Source organism: Astatotilapia calliptera, chromosome 12, assembly GCF_964374335.1.
Source record: "Astatotilapia calliptera chromosome 12, fAstCal68.1, whole genome shotgun sequence".
Taxonomy (NCBI): domain Eukaryota; kingdom Metazoa; phylum Chordata; class Actinopteri; order Cichliformes; family Cichlidae; genus Astatotilapia; species Astatotilapia calliptera.
Window position 1 is genome coordinate 22,540,089 of NC_137433.1, and position 7,690 is coordinate 22,547,778.

The 7,690-nt window shown below is 44.5% G+C and overlaps 2 long non-coding RNA genes across 2 annotated transcripts; one reads left to right on the top strand and one right to left on the bottom strand.

The window, feature by feature from the left end:
- Positions 1–3,106: 3,106 nt before the first annotated feature.
- Positions 3,107–4,312, top strand: LOC145432390 (uncharacterized). The gene is made up of 2 exons (XR_013912666.1): positions 3,107–3,449; positions 3,974–4,312. It is a non-coding gene; the product is annotated as an uncharacterized LOC145432390 (long non-coding RNA).
- LOC145432389 (uncharacterized) lies at positions 4,073–6,618 on the bottom strand. Its single transcript, XR_013912665.1, has 2 exons — positions 6,307–6,618; positions 4,073–5,780 (listed from the first exon to the last, which is right to left on the bottom strand). It is a non-coding gene; the product is annotated as an uncharacterized LOC145432389 (long non-coding RNA).
- Between the last annotated feature and the right edge of the window lie 1,072 nt (positions 6,619–7,690).

Consider the following 7,690-nt stretch of genomic DNA (forward strand, 5'->3'; position numbering starts at 1 on the left):
GTGCTTTTCGGTAATCTCAGTCTCTCACTGAACGTGCTCCTGTGACTGACCAGCATGTCATGGAGTGGGTGGGAGGTGTTATCCAACATTGTCTTTATCTTGGACAGCATCCGCCTCTCCGACACCACCTTGAGGGAGTCCAAGGTGGTGTCGGAGAGGCGGATGCTGTCCAAGATAAAGACGATGTTGGATAACACCTCCCACTCAGTCTGGAGTCTCAGTCTGGAGCTGCCCTTGGTGAGAGGCGGCGGGCTGGGGTGGGTATCCTAATATCCCCTCGGCTTGCTGCCGGTACGTTGGGGTTTTTCCCGGTGGACGAGAGGGTTTGTTCCCTGCGCCTTAGGGTCGGTGGTTGGTGCCTGCCGTGGTGGTAATCCCCGAACCAAATGGTGGACACCAGAGGTGAGGGAGCCACCAGGCTGAAGAAGGAGTCCTATCGGGCTTGGTTAGCCTGTGGGACTCCGGAGGCAGCCGACAGGTATCGACAGGCCAAGCGGAATGCGGCTCTGGCAGTGGCTGAAGCAAAAACTCGGGTGTTGGAGGAGTTCGTAGAGGCCATGGAAAAAGACTTTCGGACTGCCTCGAAGAGATTCTGGCAAACCGTCAGACGTCTCAGGAGGGGAAAGCGGTGCTCTACCTGCACTGTGTATAGTGCTGGCGGAGCGCTGCTGACGTCGACTGAGAAAATTGTCAGGCGGTGGAAGGAATACTTCGAGGACCTCCTTAATCCCACTGACACGTCTTCCGAGGAGGAAGCAGAGTCTGGGGATGAGGGGAATGACCCGCCAATTTCCGGGGGCGAGGTCACTGAGGCAGTTAAACAACTCCTTGGTGGCAGAGCCCCTGGTGTTGATGAGGTCCGCCCCGAGTTCCTGAAGGCTCTGGACGTTGTAGGGCTGTCCTGGTTGACACGCCTCTGCAATGTTGCGTGGAGATCAGGGGCAGTACCTGTGGACTGGCAGACCGGGGTGGTGGTCCCCATCTTTAAGAAAGGGGACCGGAGGGTGTGTTCCAACTACAGGGGGATCACACTCCTCAGCCTCCCTGGGAAAGTCTATGCCAGGGTGCTGGAAAGGAGAGTTCGTCCGTTAGTCGAACCTCGGATACAGGAGGAACAATGCGGTTTTCGTCCTGGTCGCGGAACACTGGACCAGCTCTTTATCCTCTCCAGGATACTTGAGGGTGCATGGGAGTTTGCCCAACCAGTCTACATGTGTTTTGTGGACTTGGAGAAGGCATTCGACCGTGTCCCTCGGGGTGTCCTGTGGGAGGTGTTGCGGGAATATGGGGTGTCTGGCCCATTGCTACGGGCCATTCGATCCCTATACAACCGTTGCAAGAGCTTGGTTCGCATTGCCGGCAATAAGTCGGACTCGTTCCCGGTGGGTGATGGGCTCCGCCAGGGCTGCCCTTTGTCACCGGTTCTGTTCATAATTTTTATGGACAGGATTTCTAGGCGCAGCCAAGTGGCAGAGGGCTTTCGCTTTGGTGGCCTCAGAATCTCATCTCTGATTTTTGCAGATGATGTGGTTCTGTTGGCTTCATCGGGTGAGGGCCTCCAGCTCGCACTGGAACGGTTCGCAGCCGAGTGTGAAGCAGCGGGAATGAGGATCAGCACCTCCAAATCTGAGGCCATGGTTCTCAGCCGGAAAAGGGTGGAGTGCCCACTCCGGGTCGGGGATGAGTTCCTGCCCCAAGTGGAGGAGTTCAAGTATCTCGGGGTCTTGTTCGCGAGTGATGGGAGAAGGGAGCCGGAGATCGACAGACGGATTGGGGCTGCAGCTGCAGTAATGCGGACGCTGCACCGGTCCGTCGTGGTGAAGAGGGAGCTGAGTGTAAAAGCGAAGCTCTCAATTTACCGGTCGGTCTACGTCCCTACCCTCACCTATGGCCACGAGCTGTGGGTAGTGACCGAAAGAACGAGATCGCGGATACAAGCGGCAGAAATGAGCTTCCTCCGAAGGGTGGCTGGCCTCTCCCTTAGAGATAGGGTGAGAAGTTCGGCCATCCGGGAGGGGCTCAGAGTAGAGCAGCTGCTGCTCCACATCGAAAGGAGCCAGCTGAGGTGGTTCGGGCATCTGACAAGGATGCCCCCTGGGCGCCTCCTGGGTGAGGTGTTCCAGGCATGTCCCACCGGGAGGAGGCCCCGGGGCAGACCCAGGACATGCTGGAGAGATTATATCTCTCGGCTGGCCTGGGAATGCCTTGGTATTCCCCCGGATAAGCTGGAGGAGGTGGCTGGGGAGAGGGAGGTCTGGGCCTCTTTGCTTAGGCTGCTGCCCCCGCGACCCGGCCCCGGACAAAGCGGATGAGGATGGATGAATTGCTGTGGTCCTATTTTGTATGTTGCCTAAAACTATTGAATTTAAAGTTTTATGTTGGTTCTTTTTCTTCACAGATTAGTACACAGATTTACATGTGAAAGTACTTTAAAAAATAGGTTTAAGAAGTTTCACAGGCCTATACTTAAATTTCTTTTTTAAATATTCCATACATATGTATGTGTGTTTCCCTGCTATTCTCATATCATCTCTTGGTTAATGGTGGAGTAACAGAATTTCAGAAAGCCAAATTACTGACCATCAGCAAAAACTTCCAGAAGAGTATTCAGATCCATGATTATCAATGCAACCAAAGACTGCAGGTTTTTAGTTTTAAATCACAGGTTTTAGTAATTACTCAACTCCTAATCACGATTTACAGATATGGACTTTAAAACCAACATTGCGTCTTCAAAACTGCAAATTTACAGGAAATTCAAAATAACCAGGAAATGCACAACATTCCCATTAAGCAAGGAAGAAGAGGAGTTTCCTCTGGCTTACTCTATGTACATCACAAGGTAAGCATGTTATATAATTTACTCCAACGTTTATCAGTAGGTCTAAATATGTAAAGTTCTAATTGATTAAATTTACATTGCTGCTAGTGGCAACCAATGACTGTATAAAACATGGACGACGCGACAGCTCCCCAAAAGTGAAAAGTGAAGCCAAAACATCTCTATCGCCCCCTGGTGTCTGGCTGCAGTATAGGTCATAAACTCCGCCTCCTCCATGTTAGCGGACGGGACTGGGGTCAGACTAAAATTAATTTATTCTCCTCAGATAATTTTTTTCCAAAGATTCTTTCTTTTGTTATCAATAGTTTTCATCACGCTGATTGATGTCCAAGGGGTCTTCTCGCCCATAAGTTTGATTCTAATTCCTACCGCGGTGATGTTAAATTGGGGTGAAACGTCATCATAACAGCTTTGACTGGCAGCTGCAGTCACGGAGAAACTTGCGCATCTCTGTTCGCGAATAGCAGATAGAGCGTAGGCTCTGAGAGGAGGGCCAGCGTTTACGCTACGAAGACACGACCGAGTGTTTTAACCTGACAGCCTGAGGTGTTCTTCAGTAAACTGGACTACCCGACAGAAGGACCCGAGGCCCCGCTGCACTTTTTCGGTAAGTTAAACGTGTTTGTAAGCTAATCCGTAACTACCGACCTTAGCTCGGTCCTGAGACCTAGCTAGCTAAGATGAGGACTCGGCTGTCAGGGTTCGTTTAGCTAACCCGTGCAGGTGAATGAATTTACCCTGACTAAAGAAATCAAGAGAAACGCTCCGGGCTACTCACTAATTACTGTACTTTTAGTAGTATTATACTGGAAAAGCAACAGGCTGCATCCTGCTTCAGCTCCTGTGCAGAGCTGATTATTAAATATGTGCAAACAACAGCATGTTTTCAGTCTCTTGCCACGTCTATAAAAACAGTAACTTTTAAAAAAAAAAAAAAGCTTGTACCTTGTAGCTCCTCATTACTCGGGAACTATGGATTAAAGTACTGTAGTGTACTGTAATACTGAAAAAAATGTAAGAGAAGAACTTCAGATCCTGAGTGTGTGAGGACAGAAGAATCAGCTTTATTTCAATTTTGAGGGATAAAATTTACATTTGAGTTTGATGGTTCTGTTCTCTTTGTGATTACAGGAGCTGCCCTCAGATTCAGACCTCAGCACCACCCAGTGACAGCAGACAGATCATCCAACATGTTAACTGCAAAATGAACTGATGAAAACAGTACAAAGGTTAACGTACCACATGTGCTGCAGTGAAAGCTGCAGCTGTTTTATTGATAAAGTTAAACACAAAAAAACAAAAGGATTAATCACCCCTGTAACTGTGTCACTATATATCAGCATTAACAGGACCTCAGTTTGTATCTCAGACCTGCACAGCTTCCATTTTAAACACTTGATGTACTCAGCTGCATGAAGAGCACGTTTGAGTTTCTCTAACACAATTAAATAAAACCTGATGAAAGTCAAAGGTCGTCACTTGTATGTTGGACTACAAACTTGTCATCTGGAATTCTTTCACAGTTTTTTTTTTCACATAGTGGGTTATTTACCATAAAGTGATTCAGAGTTATTCATACCAGAGTAACCAAAGAGGATCATATATTTTTAAATATATAACTTTCTACAGGACTGAATATAATATCTTTATATAAAAGTCCGGAGCCTCTGGGGAGTATCCAAGTATTTATAACATTACACAAACCAAAGGTCTCCATCACAGTGTTCATGAAATGCTGGGTTTATCCATCTTCTGGGGCGGGCCTACGGGGGAGCTCTGAAGATTTCCCTGTGAGGGAGCTGCTGGTGAACATCATGAGTCCTGCTTGATCAATGCGATGAGCTTCAGTGTTCCTGGTGTTTCTTAACCCTTTACAGCCGATCGGAGCGGGCACGCTCTGTTTTGCGTAACTATTTTTAAATCCCGGTAGCTCTGCAACCACTTAAGCTAGCACAATAATTTCTTTTGCATATGAAACTGGAGGAGTTGTACTTACATCTTATGCCATCAGCTTGTCCTAGGTCACAGTTTCCTTCCACATATAGCTTTGCAAAAACTGCATAAAAATCACTTGCAGCAACAAAAACATGATATTCCAGAAACACGCTTCGCCGATCCATCAGCTGTTTGTAACACTTCCTACGTCCATCAGCGCGAACTATCACATGACCGCATGACCTGCCCGAAACCGGAAGTGACGTCATTTTGCGGAAATGTAGTTTTTTACGATCGGGCCCTTATGAGCTTGTGTTTTACTTGTTATGTGTTTTAAAAAGTTATGTTTGAGTTTATGACTTTCTGTGTCGTTTCTGGGATGCTTAGGACTCATATTGCACTGCTGGAAATAGTTTATTTTGATGCATATGCTGTTATTTTGCAAATTTGCACTATAATATTTATTTTCGTTTTTCCTGCAGTATATAAAAATTGGTGTATTTCAAAAATAAAACTATGAAGACACTCAAAATAAATTTCCTGTGGTGGGAAACTAGTTTGTGTAACTTTTTTGTATTTACAGTTTTGAGGGATAAGCCTCTTAAATTTCTCTAACTAGAAATATATGTTAAAAAAACAAAAACGATTTTCAATTTTTTTGTAGTTTATTGCACTTTTTTGCAATTTATGTAATTACTATGCACCTAATGCAGACATATTATTAAAGTTTGGGCTATAATGGTTGTATTGATGTATAGCAACTTGAAATACTCCCAAAAATGGCTCCACAGCATGTAAAAATATAATATAAGCTCTGGCGAACTTGGTTCTATGGTAGGTCTTAAAGGGTTAAATGATGCCTCTCTCAGTGGGTCAACAGAACTTCTGGCACAGGACAGCTGTGATGAAAGAAAGGGAAGAAGTTTCTCCAAACCTCTGGACCCAGAAACCCAGCCTGGTCCTGATGGTCTCCCTCACTAGTTTCTCTCCAGGGTGAATGTAGCTGTTATACATAATATGGATTATTATTAAATGAAAAGAACACATTAGACTACATTACTGAAATGTTCTGCTGCTGTTTTTAAAGTTTCCATGTTACCAGGCTGTAGACTAGAGATTTAAACAGTTTTAGATCCATTACACTCAGTCTTATGTTAAAATCTCAAAGGACAGCATTATATTTTTCATATTAACAGTAACTCTGGGCCTCTGTGGAGTGTGCAGCTGATCTCATCGCTGTCTAAAAATGGATAAAAAAACATAAGTGTTGAAGACTATTAAGAGTAGCAGGTGTGTAGCATCGCTAACTAGCTAGTGTAACCGGTGTGATTCTGCGTTGTGTCTGATAAAAAAGGTAAAAGAAAGAAAGACCTCCAAGTAAATAATTTGCCCACTCCAGCTCCTCTCCCACAGGGGAATTGTAGGAAAAGGGCTGGCATTTATTTTTACATTAAACATAAAATATGCATTTACACGTAACATATTTGACATAAGATAAAACAAAAACAACAACATGAAATCCGACATACCTGATAAAAAAGGTAAAAGAAAGAAAGACCTCCAAGTAAATAATTTGCCCACTCCAGCTCCTAGACCAAATACAAACAGTGGGGAAGAGGGTTAGCTCAACCCACCACAGCTCCCAAGCTAGCAAGGAGTATATATTCATGCTAGCATTTATGGCGCCTAAAACACATTTATGATACACACATACTACACACTTATAACATCTTACAAAAACAGGCTTAATAATGACAATAACTGAACTAACATCGCAATCATAAACATCAGGGTGGCTAAATATGAATTATGTGTGTTTCAAGGTGTTGGAAAGAAATGACACCCACCTCTCCCACAGGGGAATTGTAGGAAAAGGGGAGAGGCAAAACGGGTACACTGTATTTATAGTATTGCACCAAAGAAGAAGAAGAAAAGAATGAGGAGGGGCTCTAACTGATAATGAACACAACTACAGGCTTGGAGGTCCTAAAAGTCAGGTATAAAAGGAGCAGTTTGGGGGTTTAGAACACATTTTGTGTAATTATAACAATGTGATTTATGACTCTGTTACACTAGCAACAAGCCTCCAACACAGTGCGTATGCTAGCGGCTAATCTAGCAAACGAATTAACAACAGAGCGATTGTAGAACTATAAGATGATAAACTGTGTGTCTTTCTTTTTTTATAACAATGACATGGTTGTATTTACCTTAATTAAACGAGTCGTCAGTCGCGGTAAACCAGCAAAAAACAGGTGCTACGTAAAAAGTGTAGGGGGGCGTGTTTGCGGTCACGTCCAGTGGGTGTGTGGGCGGGAGTGTTACACAGTCGCTCCACCTCAAGTCACTACTGCGCAGACTCTGGCTCCAAATTTGCAAGATGGCAGCCTCCACAAGCGGGATATTTTGGCTTCATTTTTGCACAATGGTAGGAGGCGGTGTCGCGTCGTCCATCTTTTATACAGTCATTGGTCGCAACACATACAGGAAACTGTTTCTCACATAACATTATGACAGGGAAAACCCTGAAAAACGTCTTAAGGTTCCGGGGTGCAACGCCTCCAAACATACATTAACAACAACACTGTCTTCAGCAGTATGTATATCCTATAATTTACTGCAACGCTTAGCCGTAGGTCTAAATACGTAAAGTTCTAATTGATTAAATTTATAATGTATCATACAGGGAGCATGGTGTGAGCTAAATATTTCTATTACCAGAAAATTGGTGTTATAGGAATGATGTATATCTCACATTGGTACTTTAGTTTTGATCATTTGTTAAATAACCATGAAAGTGTTCATTTAAACAATTTCAGCAAAAACATTTAGGAAGCACTCTCCAAAAGTTGATTCTGTTCATCTGGATGTAACGTTTTGTGGGAGAAACGTTTCGTCACTCATCTAAGTGAC